Source organism: Chinchilla lanigera, unplaced genomic scaffold (genome assembly GCF_000276665.1).
Source record: "Chinchilla lanigera isolate Chin_1 unplaced genomic scaffold, ChiLan1.0 scaffold00073, whole genome shotgun sequence".
Taxonomy (NCBI): domain Eukaryota; kingdom Metazoa; phylum Chordata; class Mammalia; order Rodentia; family Chinchillidae; genus Chinchilla; species Chinchilla lanigera.
The window spans coordinates 3,443,579-3,468,222 of record NW_004955474.1 but is presented as its reverse complement, the minus strand read 5'-3'; the positions used below and the strand labels follow the sequence as shown (position 1 = coordinate 3,468,222).

The 24,644-nt window shown below is 39.3% G+C and overlaps 1 protein-coding gene across 3 annotated transcripts in view; it reads right to left on the bottom strand.

Moving 5' to 3' along the window:
• Mapk10 (mitogen-activated protein kinase 10) overlaps positions 1–16,567 on the bottom strand; it is a 320,750-nt gene extending 304,183 nt beyond the window's left edge. For 2 of the 3 annotated variants that reach the window (XM_013502787.1, XM_005401362.2), the window contains exons 1-2: positions 16,122–16,539; positions 11,162–11,276 (exon numbers count right to left, since the gene is read on the bottom strand). The gene's annotated coding sequence lies outside the window, so the exon portion shown is untranslated. Of the gene's footprint in view, positions 1–11,161; positions 11,277–16,121 lie in introns of all 3 variants that reach the window. The other variant, XM_013502786.1, reaches the window with a different exon arrangement.
• Between the last annotated feature and the right edge of the window lie 8,077 nt (positions 16,568–24,644).

Here is a 24,644-nt window from a genome sequence, read left to right as displayed (position 1 = left end):
AGATAGCAAGCCAATATTTTCATAGGATGATTGTGTGGAAGGAGAGGACACGCCTTGGGAAGTAAAACTCATTACTGGATAGGACAAAGTTTATGGAACCCTTATGGTCACACAAGAATTAAGTATTTGGCTTGTTGGGGCAGAAGAAAGCCCAATAAAAATATGTAATAAAAAGGCAATGGATAGATTTAAAGTTTTCATGGATTCTTCAGAATGCTAAGTAAAGAAGCAGTTGATGACCAATTGTGCAGTCACAAGGTACTGACAGATGAAACAATGAATCAGCAAGACATGGAAAAGGATTCTGACTGGGAAATAGAAAGAGCATGTTGATGAGAGTGGTGATAAAAACTAATCAAAAGAAAAGCAAAATTAAAAGAAAAAAATCTTGGCAGTTATTGAGCACCTAAAGATGAGTTCTTTTACATTCAGTATCCTTGTGATAACCTTATGAGATCAGCAGCGGTGTTGCTACCATTTCACAGATGAGAAAACTGAGGCTTAAGACCTTATATGACTTAAACAGCATATCATGTAAAGTAATACAGCTTGGGTTTAAACCCAGGCAGTCCAACTCCAGAGCTCATATTCCCAATCCCCATCTTACACAACTATGGGTTAAATTAACAGACCCAGTTGAATTGATAAAAACACAAGCTGAGAAAATGGTGTCCCACTGCCCTCCTCATGGAAAAAGGAGAATGCTGAAGTCCCCAGTCATGATGGAGTAGCGGACCAGAACAGGGGGATGGGAAGAATGAGGCACAGCGAAATTCAAGTTCTCTTAAAATGACTTCTGCAGTAACCAGGAAAATAGTTAACAATAAGAAAGTCTGGGAATAAATGGAATGGAATGGACGCTGTGTCGGCTTCATCTTCCTTCTGCAGAAATGACCCAGAACAAGTCCTCTGGGCAGGCATTTGTGGTAAAGACTTTAATATTCTTAACAATGACAATGGTCCCAGGCAGTATTTCAGATTTACACAGCAGCCTTTGATATAAGAGCAAAAGCACCTAGCAAACATTCTCATTTTTATTATTGATGGCTTGGATTAATAAAGCACTTTTCTGTCAAAGAGCTCATTCATCCTACCACAGACTCCTGTGACAGGCCTAGGAAGCGATCCATTTCTACACCTTCCATATGGAGAAACCGAAGCCTGTGACCCTGCACGGAAGTGTTTAGCAGGAGCATGGCTGAGCCTACAGTGAGGTCACAAGGAAGCACATGTCACTTCCCTGGGGTGAAAAACCCTATCTCGTTTTTAACTTCTTACTCCAAATGATCCCGAATATCACCTGGGTCCCTCCCCACAGATTTTTGGACCTTCCCTTCCGCCTTCTTACTGATCACTCTGTTTCTATGATCTCACTGCTCCACACTGCCCTCAGCATCACTGTTAAAATCATTTCCTTAGACTTGCTCAGAAAATAGCGAAGGTTCTTCGTTGTCTATGGAAACACATCTAAGTTTCCTCCTCGCGGACCATGCATGGTCTCCGGCAGTCTGGCCCCAGTCGATTTGCCCAGCCACGTCCCTGCTCCTCCTCTATCTCCCTACGCCTCACATCACTTACATTTCTCAGCTCCAAACGCACTCCGCTCCCTGCTCCGTGTGTTCCTTTGTCCAGAAATTACCTTCCCAACCCTGACTGCCAAAACCAGGGTCATGGTTCCACTGTAATGCTGTCTGCTTCCCAGACCCCTCCTGCTGCCTCGGCTGGAAAGGATTCCTCCCTCCCGCCCTTGCCACATTCCACCCTACCTGTCGCACTTGCCACGCTTTGGCTAGGACTGGAGTTACTTAAGGATACTCTGCTGCCTGTTGTAGAGATCTACAGTGAAGCCCTTGTGTCTGGTTCTGCCACAGCTGGTGGGCGAAAAAGAGCCAGGACTGCCCTTGTGGGGTGAGCAGGCTCACCTTTCGCATCTAGCGTATGTCACGTAAGCGGCAAAACACGATTTCCTCAGTTGTGTGCATGACACACAACAGCACTCCTCCTGATGCATGGAAGACATTCGTTTGTTCATGACATACAATAAATAAGTTTAACCAGTCAGGTGTGGTGGCTCACACCTGCAATCCCATTTCTCAGGAGGCTAAGGTAAGAGGATCACCAAGAGTTTGAGGTCAGCCTGAGCTACATAGCAAGAGCCTGACTCAAAAAAACAAAAAATAAATTAAAATAATAATATTAATCGGTATTCTCAAACTGTAGTACACAGATCCCATAGGGTCTGGAGATGCTTTCAAGTGCTGTAGTTAGCATCTTAACTGCCCACCAAAGGCCCCCATGGGAAAGGCTTGCTCCCCACACAGGCACTATTGGGAGATGGCAGAAACTTTACAAAAGGCCCTGGTGGGAAGTCTTCTGGGCATGCAGGGCTTGTCATTGAAGAGGATCCCACCCTCTCCTATTCCTCTCTCTTTCTCACTCCCAGCTGTCATGGTTTAGATCTGGGTTGTTCCCCAGAGTCTCATATGTTTGGAAGGTAGGTGGCTCGTGAGGGCTCCACAGTCCTCTGATGAATACATAGTTGAAATGCTGATAGGAGGTGGGAAGAGGAGGTCAAGGCCTGGAGGGTTTGTCTCCTTACCCAACTCCTGCCTTCTCTGTGGTTTTTGTGCCCCCTGTTGTGAGCAGCTGTGCTCTATATCTGGCCCTTCCACCATGCCCTTTCTTCATGTGAGCTCACCAACTGTAGACTGAGACTTCTGGCAATGAAAATCTCCCATCGAATTGTGCGTATTGGTTATTGTTGCTCAGCAACAGGAAAGCGATGAGGACATCAGCCATGAAGTACATGGCTTTGCCCTGCTCTCTGCTCCCACTCATAATGGCATGGCCACAACCACAGGCCCAAAGGAGCAGAGCTAGAGCTTATGGCTGAACTCCCAAAGGAGCTATAGACCTTTCTTCTCTATAACGGGGTATCTCAAGTATTTGTGATGGCAACAGAAAACTGACTCATGCACAAGAAGTCCCACAAATTAGTTAGAACTAATTCCAAACAGTACAAAAACATAGTTCACCTTGTCCTCTCAGCCTCTGATAAATGTACAGTAGTTTGCCAGGACAGCATGACAACAGATTCAGGAAGGAGACAATAGAAGTCAGATGTCTTCTGTTAAAGTGGTCATTAAACATTTGCAAAAATGTGAAACAATGTCATTTTGTCCCTAACCTATTTTCATAAAAAGTAGTTCTCCTAAAATGATGACACTGTTCATATGAACATGTAATGGCATTAATATTGTTCATCTCTTGAATTAATTACACAAATATTTTCAAATTTATACTTTAACATGTAATAAGGTAAATACCAGAGACTCTAACAAAAGCTCTTTAGATTTCTCAGTAATTTTCAAGAGCAGAAAAAGATCATGAGATCAGACAGTCACAGAATATCTCTCTTAGAGAATGGGTTCCTGTCTCTCTGCAGAACCTCATTTGAAAATACCTGGGTAGAAGTTGAGTCATTTGAAAGTGCACTGTTCCCTTAACCTCCTTAAGGAAACTATCCTTTGAATGAAATTCCTTTATTTGTAACCTCTTCAATTCTTCCCTATGCCAAAGCTCCCAATTTGATAGTGAGCTGCTTAAAGGCAGAGTCGAATTTAATCTTCATTTCTGGGACATCTGTTACAGTGCAGCTAGTAAAACATTTGAGTGAGAAAGCAATAAAGGAAGAGGGCAAGAGACAGAAAGAAAGAAAGAAAGAAAGAAAGAAAGAAAGAAAGAAAGAAAGAAAGAAAGAAAGAAAAAGAAAGAGAGAAAGAAAGAAGGAAGAAAGAAGAAAGAAAGACACAGAAAAAGAAACAAAGAAACAAAGAGAGAAAGAAAAAGACAGAAAGACAAAAAGACAGAAAGACAGAAAGAAAGAAAGAGAGAGAGAGAGAGAGAGAAAGGAAGGCAGGAAGGAAGACAGGAGGGAAGGGTGGAGGAAAACAGTAAGCAGGAAGGAAGGAATTTTTTCTTATCCATGCTTCAAAGATTCTACCACAGGAATCTGCCCATTGAAAGTGTCTCTTAATCTTCAGGGAAATGTGTTGGATGGATACCACATCCAAAGAAACCCAGCTGCCAATAGTTTCACCTGGCATGTTGATAACTTCCCATGCAGTTTAGAAAGCATGTTTTCTAAAGGCAAAAGTTAAAAGATTCCTCTCCTAAGTGACCCTGTGAGCAAGCGTTTGTGTGCACAGTCCTTCAATGGCAGTCATTTTATGATAAAGAAAGATACAACCTTGAGGAATGGGTGGTCAGTTTGGCTTAAAATTCCTAAATTATAGTCTTTATGGGTAACATAATCTCAATACTTAGAATAGACTTTCTATAATGGCAATGTCTGTTTCTTAGTTTCAATAAATGAGACTGGGCAGAGTGCAGCATAGACAAGGAAAGGGGCAGGGTTAGAACAACGTCTCCAAGGCCTCCATCTGCCCATTCTTCCCTTTGAGCTGCCCATTGGGCTGATTTCATTAAGAAATCAACAATAACAAATGCTGGAGAGGCTGTGGGGGAAAAGGAACACTTCTACAGTGCTGGTGGGAATGTAGATTGGTGAAACCACTGTGGAAATCAGTGTGGAGATTCCTCACAAAACTAGGATTGGAGGTCCCACTTAGCCCAGCTATTCCCCTTCTGGATGTTTTCCCAGAAGAATTAAAAACATCATATCACAGTGATATATGTGCACCCATGTTTATAGCAACACAATCTGTCATAGCTAAATCTTGGAAATCACCCTGAGGAACTCCCTGCACTATCATGACCCTGGTACTCCACTTGGCCTGACTTCTAAATTGTCATCTCAGACTTTAATTCAATCTGTGCCATTTAATCTGTGTAATTTTTAAATTAAAGAGAAATTTAGTCATCATCTCTTACAACTCTCATACACAGCTGAAGCCCAGCTAGGTTAAGACTCGCCCGAGGGAATATTAATTCATGATGGATCAGGGATAAGAATTTAGTATCAAAGTACCTTCCTTTTCCAGAGACTATATAATAAAAATTTTTAAATAATCTGCAAAACCCTGCAAAGTACTCTCCCTCTCCACTTAAAAACATTTGTATTTATTTCATTCCTCCATTGTCCTACTATTTAATGCATTATAGACATTTATCCAAGTATAGATGATATCTATGTTACAAAATGCATTCTCATTAATTAATACTTTAAGTAAGTTTATCAGATTAGCCAAGCCAGTTAATTTGCTTCAAAGCATATTTATTTCCATAAGAAATTCTCAGGTCTTCAACCAAAGAGGGTAAGTGGAAATTTCATGCATTATATCAGGTTCAGAAGCACAGATCATTGGGAAGGAGCATATTTTGGTCCCCTAAGTCACCACACAGAGTCAAAAATCTATGCACAGGAACAAAACTAGAAAATCAGTTCAATAAATAATATCCGACTAACTATGACACTCCACACTGTAAACTTGACCCCTGCTAGCAAATGGAAGAGTGCACATGCTCAGAACAGTCACTGGAACTCACAAAAGATAAGAAGCAACTCAAATTGTTTTCACAGAGTTTTTGCTTAACTTAGTTGATTCAATCTTTTCAGGTGTGGATCACAGGTAGGTACAATGTCATATCATATAAATAGACATAGATGTAACTGTAAGTATATAGGTACTCCAAAGCCAAATTATGACAGTTCTTAAGATTTAGAAGTAATTTTCTAAAAGCAATCCTGCCCACCTTCAAATTAAAAGTGGGTCCTAGAGGAAGGTGGGACATAGACTATTAGGGACAGGGCAGACCAAGGGAGAGGGGAAGGGCATGCAGCATGAAAATGGAGTGTGTTATATGTGTGTACCAACAAGCCAAAACAAAACCTGTTATTCTCAGCAAATAATATGCATGAATTAAAAAGGAAAGGAAGGACTATTGAGAAATTGAGAAGCTAGCATTTTTAAAAAGTGGTTCTTCGAATGTAAAGCACTAACAAGCCATCTAGGCCTTCCAAAAATACAAATAGAAAACTTTCAAATGTCTGGAATACATAATTTCTGATATCTACATCATAAATAATGAATTATCACATATAATAAATACTGTTAAACTCCAGACTAAATTTCCCGATAAGCCCTAACCCAGAAACATTTCTTACGTTCATTAAAATGTCATACTTTGTTTTTAATCATAGTTCCTCTGGTAGTAGTTATCAAAATACAGAGAATTATTCCTGAAGAATCTGGGTGACACTAAAGTCCTGCAGACAATAACACATTCTTCAAATAAGCTTCAGAAAAGACCTCAGTTTCTAAAGGAAAGTATTAAGTATATTTTCCTGATCTGGCATCATATTACTTGGGAAACTCTCAAACAGTGACAGCTTTGAATCCATTCTCCTAACAGACATTGCCTGAGGTTCTACCAATCAGGGAAAAGAAAAGTCTAAAATTGTATACAGTCCCGGAGAACCTGAGTGCATTTAGACTGCTACTATTTAAATATCATAAACTAGGAAGCTTATAAACAATGAAGTTTATTTCTCAGTTTGGAAGCTGAAAATTTCAAGATCAAAGCAGACTTAGTGTCTGGAGACAGCCTGTTGAGTCTAGGTGCCTCTCTGGAGGTGTGCTTGATAGGGCACTTATTCTTGTTATGAGGGGCCACCTTCATTCCCTAATCAGCTTCGAGAACCCTGTCTCCTAGTACTATCACCTTGGGGGCTATGATCCCACGTGTGAATTTAAATAGACCACAGACATGGAGACCATAGTGAAGACTACTCATTTGAATTTTACTAGGGTTAAACAGTCCTAAGCATGTACCTTGGCAACTATTTCGCCATTGACAGAATATGAAACAACAAAATTCAGAATATTCTCTTATTCACCTCAATGGTAAGGCTTTCAGTACCCCTGACCTATAACAGTTATTTTTATCTTTTTTACATTGATTATATTATTACCATTTCTTAGAACTCCCATCTGTATTTTTGCCTGGGTTTCAAACTATATCAATGTTTTAAGGCTTCATGGGGCTCAATGTTCACCTTTAATGCTGAGAAGCATGTAATAAAATATAAAAACTCTGAAGTCAGTCACTCTAAACTCTGCTGTCACTGTTGCACGACCTGGAGAAAGTTTTTAAATCTTCAATGCCTCATTTTCATCATTTATATAAAGGAAACATTCAGTATAATGTTCCTTACCTTCCTGTGGGGTTTTATCCCAAAAATCCATCATAAATTGAAGATATCATGAATCAGAAAGCATTTGACACCCTTAACCTACTCAACAGAGCAGCTTAGCCCCGCCTACCTTAAATATGCTCAGAGGGCTTATGTTCCCTAACAGTTGTGCAAGGTCACCCATCACAAAGCTTATTCTGTAAAGAACTGCCACGTATCTCACAGGACAGCGAGGTGCAACTTGCCACTGCCACTAACATCATATCATCCTATGCTCATCAATGGCCTCAGAAAAGATCACAGTGCAATGTGTGATATACGGATCCTGCTGAACGCTTGTCACTTTTGTGCCACTGAAAAGTCAAAAGCTAAGTCAAGCACCACGAACTGGAGACCATCCATAAGAGAGGAGTGCGGGCACAATAGACACTATGAAGTAGTCACCTGTGTGTGACACACCGGTGTCCCTGAACACATGAGTCTCCAAAATGGGGGTGCACAAAAGTATATTTTTTAAGGGGTGTGAAAATTATTTCATGGATGATGAGAGCCTTTATGCTATGTGTTACAACAGCAAATCAAACTTTCAAAGTGGTGACTTCACTGGTAGAATCTTGGGCAAGAAGGTATCATAGGAGGCTGCTCACTTAACCTGGTGAAAGTGATACTCAGAGCCTCGGGGCAGGGATCATAGATAAAGATCGAGGGGGACTGATTCAAGAAATGTTTAGAAAATAAAGTAGGCTAATTGTATGTTCACTTACTAATTTAAAAATCAGGCAGTGTTTGTTTATTTATTTATCTTTGTATTTATGTATCTACTTATGTATGTATGTATGTATGTATTTACCTATTTTTGAAGTCCCGGTGTCTATTCTTAAGCTCACACTTAGTAACATGTGATCTTGAACAAATCAGTTATGCCCTTTTAGTAGCTGGTACACATCTTTAAAAAGTCGAGTTGACCCAAATAGATACTGTAGTCTCTTTAACCCTAAAGCTTACAAACCTGTAAACTAAGGTCATCTCTTTTTGGATCAGTCATAAAATGTGCCTTAGAATTTATCAAATATCAGGACTATAGCTATATACTGTATGAATAATATTGAACCTCCCTAACCAACAGGTATCAAATCTTTATATCCTCCTTTTTCACCCCACCCAATCACCATATCTGGTTGTTTACTACACACACCCTACAGAAAATTCTTTGGTTTTACCTTTAGTATTTCTGAACTAGATTCCTACAATTGCACCATTAGTATTTTCTGTGGCTCCAACCCAATCCCCTTCCATACACTGTTGAGAAACTAAAGAACTCTAGAGTCAGAAAGACCTTGGATTGAAGGCTAAATTCACTGTTTCTTCGCTCTGTAATTGTCAGCAAGTTTTTAACCTCTCAAAATCTGTTTCTTTATCGGTAAAATCATACAGATGAGTGCCTGTCACACAGTGAGAACTCAAAAGTATTAATTATCTTGAAAGACAAATCTCAGACAGACTTGAGCAGGCACTTCACAAAAGAGGAAATTCAAAAGGCCAATAAAAAATGAAAAGATATCTTCATTAGTAATCAGCAAAATGCAAATTAATACTTCCATGAGTACAATTATGTATGCACCTGATTAGAAAAATTAAAGAATTTGTGTTGGTGATAATGTAGAATTCTTCCCATAATGCTTCTGGGAGTGCAAATCAATGTATCAACGTTGGAAAAATACTTCAGAAATATTTAGTAAAATGAATGGTGCACATACCCTAAAACATAGCAGTTCTTTTCCTTCATATCTACCCTCTTGAAGCCCTTACATGTTTGTGACAGAATCTATGAGGAATAATATAGAGATAAACACAGAAAATGGCTTAATGTACTGTAATAACCCCAACCTTTGCCAAAAGTAAAGTAAATAATTAAATCCTGGTGTATTCTTAGGGTAGCATACTATGCAGCAGTCTAAAGGGGTAAACAACATGCACGGGCTATAGAGGAGTTTCACAATGTTTAGCAAAACAATCAGACAATTTAGGGTGTATATACATGCCACTAATACGTGGAGCTGAAGGACAGGTGAACTGATGTACGCTGTAGAGATACACACATAGATGGAAAGCCTCAAAGAGGGTCAGGGGAATAAGTGGTAGAAGTAGGAATGTGTCACAGTTGGTGGTCTCCTCTGGTGAGGAAGCCAAAGTGGGTGATCTTAAAGGGACACACAGGAGCTCACTGGGAGCCTATCCCATAATATGAGCAGTCATATGAAGCTAGAGTTACAATGATTCTGTAACCTATATTGATTTTATATACTATCTAGTGAATATATTTCACCATTTAAGAATTAACTGATTATACCATTCTCCTGCTTAAAATCTTTCAAAAGTGCTTCACTTTAGTCTAAAAAGGAAATTCCTTGGCTTTATCTAAAAGATCTTGCAAGGTATCTCCCATACCCATCTCCGGCTATATCTCTGACACTACCTTCTATGCTCCTGCAGAGTAAATGGTACTGAATTGCCCACTCGCGCTCTCTCAAGTTTCTGACTGTTGAAAATCATGCCCACTATGCACTCATCCCTCCTTTCCTCTTGCATCTTCTTACCGTTCTCAACAGTTCATTAAATTCTCACTTCTCTGGGAAGCTTCCCCTGACCTTTCCCACCACACACATGCTAGATTCTCCTCCACAGTCCTTCCTTCAGCACCGTATGTCTACCTATATAAGAGCATTTTACAACTCCCACACTTCTTAGAATATATCTGTTAACAGAACACTTTCCTATAAGTATGATAAAAATCCTTTAAAGCAAAGACTTTCATCTACCCCAAAGCTAAGCAAGATATTTACACCACAGATTCTCAATAAACGTTGCTTAATAAATAAATATTTAACATGGGGATAATATGTATATTTTTACATCATTGGAAGGAGCACATAAAAACGCATCATGTTCAATCTTATAAAACTGAGCTTGCAGCAAAAACGGTTGCTTGTTAGCAATTATACTATTTCTTCTTTATGGCAAATACTCCTTGAATATAGTTTGGTTAAGCACAGCCTAATGGTGACTACTAGATTTATTTTCTCATTGCATTACATCTGTAGGCAGATTATTTTGAAAGTCACAACGTGAAATAATTACAAGATTGATTTCATCCTACTTCTGCAGTTATAAGGTGTGTATTAATTCATAGAGCAGTCTATCTGCAGTGAGTTATACAAGCCTCTATGCGGATGAAAGAGAGATATTGATCATTAGTTCAAAATAACTTCTTTTGGAGCCTTAACACCACCACTATCATATTCTATTCTCAAAGATGTTATCTGAGAGATTATAACTCATTCAACTCTGTGGGAGTCTATTGATTATTGACTTTGGTGACTATGATCTGTTAAGTATTTGACTGAAAAAAGATATTCTGCCTGTGTGTGCTGATATTTTTAAAAAATAATAAGTTTTTAAATTACTCCAGGGTAGAGCAATTGGATCTATATTTACTATTGTTTTCCTTAAAATACATATAAATTGAATTTTAGGAAGCTGTGGTGTAATTTCTCTTCCCTTTTTTCTGAAAGTCTAGATGTTATGTGTACATGGACTTCCAAAAGGAATTAAGCATTGTAATTTAGCTCAGAAGTACTTTTTTCTATGAAAAGAGCTTAATCAATACAATATATTATTACACTGCAAATAAGATAACTCACATAAAAATAATGTTCCCCAACAGATACTCTGCCACACAAAATTGTTCACTGCAGCCATCTGACATGAGCTGGTACAGTCCATGGTGGTAGTGTCATGGCAGCTCACAAACCCTCCCCGACCAGATGTGGTATTGGCAGAACTGTACCATCCATTAAATATCCTGTCCTATTGCTTCGCACTTTGGTTGGTATTATTTAGGACAACATTTCTTCAGAGCCATACCCTGGATGATATGCAACATGCAATTGGTCATGTAGATCACAGAATTTATGTTTAGGACCATTTTTAAAACTTGTGACTCACCACTGCTTGTGTGGTTTGTCATCTATAGGAAATGGGTCTAGTTCAATAGCTTCTTGCATGAGTTGCCATAACCAAGATCGGAGATGGTCTTGCCGGTGATGTTTCTCACGCTAGCCTAAAATCAAAGCAAAAAGACAGATGAGTTTGACTTTTAAGGTTTCTCCTGCTCTTAGAAAACTAAAAGACTGACATCAAAGACAAAAAGACCATTGTTTTCTAGGTGGTAGGTAGAAGGGAAGAACATAAAATATCTCAAAGTGGTTAAGTCAGTTCCAAAATTGTTGCAAGTACAAGAACTCTGGTGTTATCAATTCCAGGACAGCTATATATTTTTAAATCTAAACATAAACTCAACTAGTAATTGTTATCTGGGTGGACATGATATTCGACTTTATGGTTATGGACTTGGTTTTGTAATAAAGGTATCAATTCAGCCTCAAGATAGCTCCATAGTTACCTATGTTTACATATTATGCTTTTCCTTTAAGATTTCGTGAGAAAAATGGGTTATATAATTACCAATAAAACAAGGAAGACCTCTAAGGTAAGTGAAACAAAGTAAAACTAGACTCAGTTGTCTGAAGTTAGAGAGAGATGTGTATTCATGTTCTTGTATACTCTGATCTAGTGATAACCTTGCTTTTCAACGTTATTGCTTGTCACTTCCCAGCAATATATTGCACTAGATTCTTTATGACTATAAGTTTTGTCTTTCTAGTTTGGAAAGTATGGTCAACATACCAAAAATAAACTTTGTCTGCCCCAAATATGAGTCAAGTATGGTCAGCTGTGTACTGCTGTTCCTAGGAATACCCTCCCACCCAGGCCTAATGTCCTGGTGTGACCGCCAGTGTCACCTACAGATGGGATCATTTTCTCTCCCTTCTGGATCCCTACTGTATTTATGTCAAACTCTTATTAGGGACCCTTAATCCTATTCTATCTTTATTGTTATTTAACTTCACCTTCCCAAATGCCCATAAGCTACAAATGACAGAAACTTGAGTCCCAAATTCTTGCACCCAGAGAACTTACCAGAAAACTCTGTATGTGGAAAATATTCATTGCATAAACACTTATTGTGCCCCTACTGTGTGCCTGAGTCACTTCCTAGCAGAGATGATACTTTAGCAGAGTATGTAGGTGATACAGGCACAGGTAGTTACTCTACCATGTGGTAAGTGCTAAAATGGGATCTTCCTTCAGAAGGCACTGAATGAACATTACCAAATATGCAGTCTTAACCCTCCTTCACTGCCAGTGGCTTCAGACCCTACTTCCAATGCTCAAAAACAGGCCAATTATTTTAAGAGACCCATTTTCACGATGCACCTAGAGCACCCAACCAGTTTAACATCCACAAACCAGAGTCAGCTGTGCTTCTGCAAAGATAAGCCACTAAGATGTATTTCTAGTACATCCTTGAGGGCACTGCTGTTTTAGGTTTTGTTTTTATTTTCTTTCTATCATCAAAAGAGGAGGAGAAGAAGAAAAAGAAGAAATAGAAGCAGCAGCAGCAAATATCCTGTGTGTTGCTGTGTAGGCTACTCTGCAAATTTTCAGTATCACCTGGTTGCCCTTTTGGGGAGCACCACCTGCGCCCCACACACAACAGGGGGCATAGAGCAGCTGCGGTTAGGGGGCTTCCAGCGGAGCCTTCATGCATTCCTTCTCCCACTGGGTTTCCACTCTTGCAAGCAACATTTCCATCAGCCTGTGGTTCTGACATCTCTGCATCTCCAGGGATGGAAAGAGTGAAAAAGGCCACAGTGGCTTCACATGGGCCCAAAACATCAATTAAAATGCTTTACCAAAAATAAGTATGTTTGCAATCTCATTCTCAAACCCAGCATGTTTCTTTCTAGATATTTTCAGTATCACCTCATGTCTCTGCTAGATTTCCTATGAAGATTTACTGTAGGAAATGAAGCTTCTCTCCATGTAATGCAGGAAAAAAAAAAAGTATAGAATTCAAAACATGCAGAATTCTCCTTTTCCCTCTCTTTGCCTTGTGTTGGCACAAGGGTGAAACATATTCAGACTGAAAAGTCTCTAGCTGGAACCTCTCACCCTTGCTAATAAAACACGCACTCATAGGAGAACATCTGAAAACACACACTCCAATTCTAAATGACACATTCTCTTTCAAGCGGTCAGTATATGATCTTTCCTCCAAATCAGCAGTACAGTGCCTCGTCTCAGACTTATGTAATGCAATCACTGTATTCAATATACTAAAGCTACAAATGGAATCTGTCCTTTTTGCCAACAGTCCTCTCTCCCAGGAACGCACCAGCTCAACTTTCTCCACGAAGCCTTGATTGCCTCGGTTCTCAGAAGGTGCAACAATCAATCCCTATGTGGCAGAAGGAGGTGCCCGGCAGGCCCGCAGCAAGCAGAACATTGTGCTCTGCTCTGGTCGTTACTGGACACTTTTGTGTCTCTTCTTGTGTGGCTGTTACAATGTCCAACCCAAAGCTTCAAACAGACTACCCGAGGAAACAGAAGGGACAGTGAAGAAAATTTAAAAAGCCAATTTGAATACTTCTTACTGTAATTGAAGGAAGACTCTTTTGCTGTGAGTTCCTTTTTCATGTAAGCAACCAAGCCATCATTTGATCTGAACAGAGCAATTCCACTCCAAGTCCTTTAGCTAAAAATGTGACCGGAAGTCAAAGCTAGAGCAAGAAAGGAGAATATTTATCCCCACATTTAACAAACAAAAAGCTCTTTCACTTTGCCTTTATACTTTATCATCAGTATAAAAGCTTCTGTAGCTAAGCTTATATTCAAAGATTCATTTACATGAAGCCACAATCAAACCTTAAATATATATGTGCCTTTAGTCGCGGGAAGCTTTTTTGGATTACTTGGGTAGGGAAAATTTCTTTTGCTACTGGTATTCCTGTAGAATATACTAACAATGAGTTAATTTTCCTGTAAATGTAAATGACTTATATGGGCTAGCACTCACAACCAACCCTCCAATCATTTTAACCTTGATGAATACTGATCACATACTATGAAACCATTAAATGCTAATAGCCACAGACCAGCCAGACAATGACAGCAGAAACACATTTGTCCCTCTGGGATCTGTTCATAAACATCCCCTTCCAGCACAGCGAGTGCCCTGCTCCCCACAGCAGATGCTGCTGGGTCGAGCAGGCAGGAGGCTGGAGGCAGCTGACTTTTTCCCCCCTCTGTGTATATTTCTTACAGCCTCATCATCCTGAATCTTTTTTTAGTGAAGCTACAAAGATTTTGCAAGAACAAGAGTCCCTCAAATTCAAGACACTTTGCAACAGCTGAAGGAGTGATATGCAAATGAGGAAGCATAAAGACTCTTTAATATCTAAGGTCATACCACCTTTGTCATCCGACTTCCTAGTCCCATTGTCAGGGAAAGAAAAGCCCAGTTTGTTCGTGTGATAAAGTAAGCTCATTCAATACTTTATGTCATTAAGAAGGGTAAGATCAAGATCCAGAAGGGAACAGATTCCAGAGGCAGCAAAATTGCTACATCCCAATGACCCAGCCCCTAAAATCCAGCAGTTTTCGAGTGGAGCTGGATGCTTGTGAGCTCATTCCTGAGCATTGCTATCTGTGTTTACAACATACATGCTCGCCACAGAGGCCTCCCTGGGAGAAACGGTCATTACTGCAACCATTTTAAATACATTGATCTGCATGCTGGGAGCTCTTCCAGAGTCAGAAGTCATACACCAAGACAAGAGAAAGTGGACCTAAGGCTGGTGATGCCTGGTGCACTTACACCCATTTTCTTTGCATCTCAACTGTGGCTTGTCCCATAAGACTTAGCCTGCTCCTTGCAGGGGTATTCATGAAAGTTACTGTCAGCAGCCCAGAGGCAGCCGGGCTGCTGTGTGGTACGGTCAGCTCTGCAGCAAACCATCCCATGTAAACAACCTTATGACTGCTTTGGTGCCGGCTTCCATGGGATAAGCTAGGCTGCTTCTGAAGCTAAATCACAGTAACCCTGCAAGAAGGACCAGTAAGTCTCTAGATTCAAGTGTAAGAGGAAAAAAAAAAAAAATGAAAATACGTGTAATTGCCTTGAAATATTTCTATCTCAGTTGATTTGAAGATCTTCCACTAAATACCATTCAGGTTACTGAAAGCACAAATATATAAATTGTGCTAAATATCTTGCCATGCTAGTTTCTGAGATATATATATATATATATATATATATATATATATATATTTTTTTTTTTTTTTTCCCAAAAGAGCTCTGACATTTGTAGGGGACACAACCTCCCAGGACAGAATACCTGGGAACCTTGCCATTAAAAAAAAAAAAAATGCTGCCTGCTGTGAGTAGGAGATCACTTTCTTAAAGGGACCCCTTACTTACCTATGTGACTGCAATGCCAATGTTTTCTCTGATCTCTAACCTGACCCTGTTCTCTATTCCTCTCCCTAACCCAAATACCAGAGTCTCTCTGCAAAGCTAAATAGATTTTTAGTTCCTTGCTAAATTATATAAATATGTACCAAGATATTCATTGCCAGGAAGTAGACATAGGTGAATATTAAATGACAGTATCTTTTCAGAGCTTATGAAAACCATAGCATTTCTCAGAGTGGGTACTGAGGTCAGCACTTCCAACAGACACAGCTGCCCCCTGCCCAGTGTGGGAGTAGCTTCCCCTGGGAAACTCTAGGTCGGTCTCAAAGCCCCGTCAGGACCACACTACTCCCTCCCAACCCTCTGCGCCCCTGACCCCGCACAGAAAGCCGGTTTGAGGAGAGTCTGAGCCCAGGGAGAAAAGCTTGTGGCTCCTTGCCCGGGAGCTACTTGATGTGGTGAACCCACTTTCGACCCCAACTCTCTGCAGTCGCCCGTTCTCCCTCTCCCAACCCACCCGGAGCAAAGAAGAGACCTCACCCCACCCTCCAAAATCAGGTTAGACCCAGAAGGAGCAGAGTCACCTACCATTCCGTGTCTGAGACCTACAGTCCTGATTCGGCCGTGTTTGCCCCAGAAATCCTCCTCATTTGGTTATCATGAACCACATCCCAAACTGCAACAAGGAAGAGATTCTTTGGAGGTGGGGAGATTGTTTAAAATTAATGATAGACAGGTGATTTCCGAGAAGACCCAATCTGAAACTCACTCAAGCCCCTCCGAACTAAGGGAGGAGGGAAAAAAAAGAAAATCTGCAAAAATGAAAAAAAGAAAAGAAAAGGGTACGCAGATAAGAAGCACCACCCACCCCCATAGAAAGCAAAAGGAACGGGGAGGTTTAAAAAAAGAAGAACAGCAGCTTGCTGAATCACCCCCTTTCACTGGCTGAAAACCATTGTGCGGCGTGATGCTGCCGTACCACTGTGGAGCCTTCCAGAGGAGACGGACCCGGGGCTGGGGGAATGGAGTTGCCATGGCAACTAAAAGGAGCACACGTGACGTCAAAGCCCAGAGAGGTCTAGGGAGGGGCCGAAGGGGGAAAGAGAAAGGAAAAAGTCTCTGTGCGACTACAGCTAGGGTGCTTCTGGAGAAAGGAGGGGAAGGCGAAATGCAAAGGGATAGAGCTCGCAGGCAGCCAGTGTCAGCAGCTCCTAAGACCTCAAGCAGCCCGTCTGCCAACCTCAGACAATCAGTGACGTGCTCGCAGCCCTGACCCCTTGCAAAGCAGCAGGAAGAACCCACGCAGGCAGATCGGAACCACTGGAAACGCAGGCAGCCTGGGCTCTGCAGCCAGCTCCGCTGTTTGCAAATAGCCGGAAGAAAGACGCACGGCGCCTCTAAATGTCAAAACAAGCGGGAGACGGTCATAATCGCAGAGGAAAACGAGCATCTGGGTCTTACCCAGACCACAAAGGTCATTAACACAACCGGGTCCTCTTGTTTCCTTAGTTCCTAAAAATCTTAAATAAATTCCCACCCAGTCAAATTCAGCAGACTCATGCTTAGATTGTAATTGAAGTGTAGAAAGAAAATACTGATCGTTTCAATGAACAAGCTTCCTTTTTTTCTAACTGCAGATCATTATCTGGAAAAACGATGCAAATTGCACTGCTACTACTTGAGGCAAATATCTCATTTTTTTAAAGTAAGTTATTTTCCTTTTGACTCTTGCAAGGGTATCTTTTAGGTCCCCTTACAATTTTAATACCTGCAAGGAATAGGTTCATAGAATGAGCTCAGTTGTCTAGTCCCAGTATTTAAAAAAAAAAATTAAGTTTATCAAAAATTTTTTAAGGTTTCATATGAGGAAAAATTTCAGAACATGTCTTACGTGAAGCAAGCTTAGCCCTTGGATTTCTCCAGCTACATAATCAAGTCCTTTTCTTCCGGAAGCGTCTCTCTGGGTTTCTGTCTGTTGCAACAAAGTAGTGCTGAGTTTTATGTGATTCCACCTTATGCTTAGAACGAGCATACCTCTAGGAATGAGGAGCTTTCTTCTCAACACTGACTGTAACATTTTAACACGTAACAAAACTGGACGCGGCCACATAACGTTTTATTATTTTGGTATCTTTGTTTGACTGCTATTGTTTTATTCAGGAAGGATATTAGGAAAGGCTTGCATAAGGTTTATGACACTAAGTGCATTAGACTTCTGTACACCTAAGTCCACAAGTTTTTGGATGCCTTTGACTGTCATTTCAAGTTTGACAAGAATTAGCTGACTACTAATATTTAAGTAGACAACGGATCTACCTATACAAGACGAAGGACTCATGCAAATACAAATTGATAGCCAAACAACTTTGTAACAGAAAGAAATTGTTATTACAGTATTGCATTTAAGTATTTTGGGGTTTGACTTTGTTTCTGCTGCTGGGGGTTGAACCCAGGGCCTCAACCAGGCTAGACCAGTGTTCTACCACTGAGCTATACCCCTAGCCTGTCTCTGTTGGTCTAACAAAGGTCAGGCTCTAATAAATAACTCAACATCAACAAGGAAAAATGTAAATTTTCACTCTTACCTTACACTGTAGACATAAACATTAGATCAAGATAAGTGTTACACGTATATTAAACTTAAAATCTGTAAAACTATTAAAATTAAATATACTGTTTAGAAGAAAAAAACAGCTCTCTGACCTTAAAAAAGGCTAAGAGTTCTTAGGACACAATGCTGTCATCCTAATAATACTTTTGAAAAAGAAAAGCAGACTTCATCAAATTTAAAAGCTTCATTTGTCCAAAATCATCATTAAGAAAATGAATGAACAAGCTGCAGACTAGGAAAAAAAATACCCTTGATACACCTCTAAAGATATACTTGACAGTCACAAATTCTAGGACACATAAAAATACTTAACTCAATAACAAAAAGAGATAAGCAATTTTATCTAACAGGCAAAAAACTTTAACAGGCATTTGACAAAGGAAGATTTACAAATGGTGCATAGGTATATGGAAAAGTATTCCATGTCATTAGTCATCAGAGAAATGCAAGTTAAAACCACAATATAGTAATGTTTTGTAACCAAAAAGATAACTAAAATTTTATTAGTGATTGAAGTATAAAAAGATAAAACTATTTTGAGAAATAGTTTGGCAGTTTTTATAGTGACAAGCATACATCTAGAGTATGATTCAATAATACTACCCATAGATTTTCACCCAAGAGAATAGAAATATATATCCATAAAAAAAGCTGTACATATCTGTTATGCTACCTTTATTTGTATTAGGTGAAAACTGGAAACAACTCACAGTATTGCCACAAAATACTATAGATAAACTATGATAAATTCATATAATAAAATATTAGCAATAAAATATAATAAAATATCAGCAATAAAAAAAAATGCTAGCCATGAAGAGGTTAAATCCAATCATTAGCTGCTAACTTTTAGTAGCTGTATTTACAGAGTAATAAATGCCAACTTTGATTTAGATTTTGGTGTGCATTTTACTTTTTAGGGCTTTAATTCACAATCCCAGCTAATTTCAGTAATATTAACCTTATTAAAATGGTCTTTTAAGTCTATCCTATACATCTGAGAAAAATCTATTTCCAGAATGAAATATGCAATATAAACTAGTTAAAAAACAAATCAACACATAGTTTCCATTCCTTGTTGAGTAAAACCAAATCCTATTTTAAAGTCCTCAATAAGGTGACTCTAATATATTTCTTTATTGCCACTATTTGGTCCAGAGACTATGTTTCAGAGCTTTTCACCCGTCCAATAAATTTTTTAAATAAAAAGTTTAATATAAGAGAAAAGCAGAGGACTATGGAGGTAGCTCTGGTAGAGCACTTGTCTCCTATGCACAATGCCCTGGGCTTCACCCTCAGTGATGCTTGGAGTGGGGGGGAAACGAGCTATCTATTGGAGTCATCACATTGCCACACAAGGGGCTTATGTGTATCTGCACCCATTGTACGAGCTCCCTCCAAATTATCTCCTTTGCATTTGGTACTGACCATACTCAATTGTACATTAGTATGACTTTAAGAGTATATAATGTCTCACCTTCTAGTTGACTATGGTTTAATTGTTTTTATTTCTCATCATCTTTCCTGAAATTTCCCTTTTCTAGAAATTGAATATATGTATCTTCTTACACATGATAGGTGATCAGCAAACAGTTATGATTGATTATAATTGTCCAGCATTTATAATTCTTTCACCAGTTATCAAAAAATTTTTCACAAATGTAATTGTGTAATGTTAAATTTGGAGATATTCAATATTAAAGAAGGTAATCTTTACAGTATTGTAATCTCATTGCTTCTCGGCCTTTTGGCTAAGAAGTGTAGTACAATATTGTAATCTTACAATATTATATATTTGAATTTTGTGTGAAGGTTTAAAAACACCTTAATTGTTTCAAACTCTTCAAAGTGCTTTCAAATAAAACTGTATTTAACCCAGAAGTCTGATTTGAATTCTACTTGTACTAATAATTACAAACATTGTTGAGCAGAGTTTTAAGTGAATATAAGTTCTTGTTTTCAAAAGCATGGAATTGAATTTAGCATCCTTTGTATACAAATCTAGCCTGCACTAGGACTACTTCCTCAAGAGGAACTCTCTCTTCCCTCACAAACTTCAAGACAGCATATTTTCAAAATGAACTACTAAGGCTGGGGATGTAGTTTAGCAGTGCAGCACCTGACTGGCAAGTGTGAGGCCCTGAGTTCGATTTCCGGTACCGAAAAAGAACATAGTAAAAAAAAAAATTCCCGGTACCAGAAAAAGAACCAAAAAAAAAAAAAAAAGAACTACTAAAATGTACAATATAGATGAATCTCAATAATGTTATGTTGTGGAAAATGTAAAACTAATATATATATAGATATATACGTATATATATACACATATATATCCATTTATATGATGTTCCAGAACAGACAAAAACGCTCTCTGTGGATAGGAATCAGAACCATGACTGTATGACAGAGACAGACAGTTGAGGTCTATGAGCATGACAGAAATTTATGTAGTGATGAAGATGCACTATTTCTTGACTGAGACGTTGCTCTATGGCTATTATACGTTTGTCAAAACTCCTCAAAGTGTAAACCTTAAAATTCTATGCATTCACACTATGTAAATTAAATTTTCATTTAGGAAAAACTAAATTCAGTCCATTCTCAAGAATAAAACTGCTGAGTGAGTTAATATGTTGGCGTTTCAAATCCCACAAATCCATTCCCTTACCCCATATCTTGGTTTTGCAGCACAAGCAGACCTAGTAATAGGTAAAAGCAGACTCAGGGTCCTAAGGACACTGTGAGACCCAGCAGACCCTAGGAGGGGAGGCAAAACATTGGTGGAGTTTACAAGCCATGAAAATTCAGATTTTCAGAATAGCCTGACAGTTAAGCAATTCCCAGATTGAGCTGTCGGAAGTCCCATTCAGGGTCAGGACTGTGAAGAAAATGAAGGTGCTGGAGAACTGGGTTTCCAGACAGTCAATGGCGAAAGACTCCAGGATGAGGGAAAATGAGTCAGGCCATTGCTGTGGGGAGCCAAGAAAGATTCTGCTCAGAGTCCAAGCCCCAGGAACATTGATGGAGCTGGCAGCAAAACCAGCAAATACTCAGAGGTCTCTGGTCAGAATTTGTTCCAGTCAGATCGACTCTTCTCCACCAGGCAGCACCTCTGGGTTTAGACCAAAAGTCCCACCTTCCAGAAATCCTCTCGATCCAAGACAAAATGAAAAGTCAAAACAGAAAGAAGTCACAAGTGCTTCCTGATAGTAATGTCACTAAAGAGTGTCACCTGGTCATATGTTCAATGTTTAGGTCAGTATGTCATGAATCATGAAGGCTATGGCAAGAGAATGCAAGTCAGATTAAAAACATGCAAAATTACAAAATCTACATCAATAGCATCTGATGAGTGATTGAATATGTACGGACTACAAGGGGTCGATGCTGATAATTTGCATACTACATATCATTTCCCAGATAAGAATATCTTCACTCAGAGCATTAATCATGTACCTCTCATGATACTAGTAGAACATACTATTTCCCCAAGTGTGTTCTACTTAGGGAGCATTCATATCGTACCAAGATATCTCATAGTTTAAAAGTTTCAGAAATGCAATCTATGTATGGCATCTCCTTTTTAGGAAGCCATGTTGCATACTAGTAAATTAAAGATGCTGAGAAATCCTGAGGTAAAGGAAACTATTTACATTTCTCAAAATTATTTCTCAGCCAGTGTGGTGGCACACAGCTGTGACCCCAGCACTCTGGGAGGCTGAGGTAGGAGAATCACAAGTTAAAGTCCAGCACAGTAGACTCAGTGAGACTCTATCTCAAAATTCAAAAATAAAAAAATGAGGAAGAGGGATATACCTCAGTGAGAAGTTTGTGTTCAATCCCCAGTACAAAAATTTCTTTCTCAAATGTAGCTTTTAATTAATATCTTTTATCATCCTATTGGGGTGGAAACACAGAGCCAACAGTTTACTAAAGGCGTAAAAATCATCAGTAGAGTGAATTTGAAATGTTAAAGCAGTGAATTTTCTCCTGCACTCACTTTTCTTTTTAACTAATCAACTTCGTTTTTTAGAGCAGTTTAGGTTTACCCCCACCCCCAAAAAAGAAAATCAAGCATAAAAGTACAGAGAATCCTTATGTACCTTCTCCTTTCCCTACAGGTCCTCTTATTACTAACTTCTTGCATTATAAATCTTGTGCTCTCTTTTAGTTTTCATCTTAAGTATCAATTTTACTTTTCTGCAGTGGTGGTGTTCACAGCAAAAGAAAGAGATAAAATTGGTCTCCTGAAAGTTTTCCTTAGTGGAAAGAGCACACGTGTTATGCTTTATATCTAGATGTCCCCCTAAATGTCAGCATCGCTGTTGGATGTGGGGCCTGGTCAGAAGAAGTGGGTCACTGTGGGCATGGTTGATTGGAAGTTATCTCTCCCTGCCAGCTCCTCCCTCCCCTTTTCCTGCTTCCTGTGCTCCATGCTGTGAGCAGCTCAACGGTACCATTCCCTCTGACCATGCTGCCCTGCTTTGGAGCCAACCAACTACCCAAAGAGGGAAACTTCCAAAAGCCACACCAAAAGAAGCCTCTCCTCCTTTAAACTGCGGCTGTGTGTTATTGTGTCCCAGCAATGAACAAAGTAACTAAGACAGCACAACTCTTAGAATTCAATCACAGAAAATGTACTTTGAGCCAACGTTTATTAAGCATTGATTTTTTTTTTCCCCCACTGGAAACCGCCAGATTCAGCAAAATCAAGTTCTTCTGTGGCTGAACAAACTTTCATTCTAAACACAGGGTATCTGCAAGGTGAAAACAGTCACACATCATTCTTCAGTATCCCAGTAACCTTTTCGTGGAAGTCTAGATTTAGTTCACAAATGATAATGGGGGCATCTGTTTAAAAATAATACCAAAGAAGTAATTCCCTGGTAGCAACAACATATAAAATCTACTTCGTGTATTTGTCTTTTGAGCAATGGCGTTAGCAGAAATGTCTCTTCGTAAGTCCCAGCAGAGGCTGGGTAGTGAGGTAAAGAAGCAGTTCCTCCCACCAGGCATCCTCAGGTCTATCTGTGCTTCCGCCACTGCACATCTGCAGCAAGCCCAGTTCTCCTTTTCCTTATTTTCGTGCAGTGCCCCAGAAGCACGACAAAAGCATGAAGACACCATGGATTACCTTCGAGTTTGGTCTAGAATTCAGCTTCTCCCCACTCTGCAGTGACTCCTACCTCCATTAAAAAGACTGTTCTTGCCTCTGACTGATTTTGCCATCACAGTGGTCCAAAGGCAGAGTCAGAGAGGCAGACTAAGAGACAAAACATGAGCCCCAAATCGTGTGATCAAATTTAAAATAAATTTAACAATGTTCTTTTATAAATACAGATCCATCCTCCCACTAAACAAGTTTTCTAACATTAGAGACTTTTTATGAGTGATATAAGGAGATGTTTCAGTCCCTAATTAGTGAACTTGGGGTCTGTCCAATAGAATAATGACATAAATAGTAATAGTATGTGGTGATTGTATCCACTCAAAAAAGTAGTAATCATAGGAAATAATATAACATAGGATTTGGTGTAATCTTACATTTTTAACCCAAATACTCATTAACATAAATTTGTATGTACAGCTTATGTCTGCTCTGAAAATCTGCTGGGTTTCCCAATCAACAACAGCAGCAACAAAAGTAATAGCATCTTTAACATATCCCAAGCGTGCCATTTAACTTTACTACAAGGTTATACTCAAAGGGAGAAAAGGAAATACAAATGTGATTTTGAAAAATCATGAAAATGGAATAATAATGACAGTAATTAAATTCAACATGTCTTGTGTGTAAGAAGAATTTAAAAGATTTCTTTAAATAGCATATAAATTTTTTGAAGCTTATGGGAAATAAATCCAGGAAATGAAAAGGGTACTGGATTTATGGGCAGGTTTTGTTTAATCACAGCTACACCATTCACTGTCTGGATGGCCTGAGTAAGTCGCATATCCTCTCCATTGCACATGTTAGGTACCGACATAACAGGAACAGTAATATTTGCTTCACAGACATCTAGTGAAACACAAACTATAAAATATATGTGGTTGTGAGAGGTATGACTCTTGCATATGGTAGCTACCGAACATTCCACTGAATCTATTTGTGAAAAGACAGATGTAACCCACACTTAAATTTAAATTCCCTGACATAACTTTGTAGCTAGGCACATTGTGCATGGACCCAGAAGCATTCATCTTCTGTTGCTTGATAATATTCTTAGAGTGTGTACACAGAAGAGATGCAGTTGATCATATTGCTTGTCAGTGTTGAAGGAATACTAGAGAACTAGTAATAAACTTGAAGAAACTTGAGCTTCCCTGCCAGTCTACACTTGAGATACATTCAGAACATGGGTGGTTCTCACTGGAAATTCTCTGGAGAAAACTCAGCTATTGGGTCAGCAGATATTTACAGACCTACTCTTCCACAAGAAACAGAACATTGAATTCAGGAGTGGTGGAGGGGAACTAAGCAAAATATTACAGCTGCTGAGGCT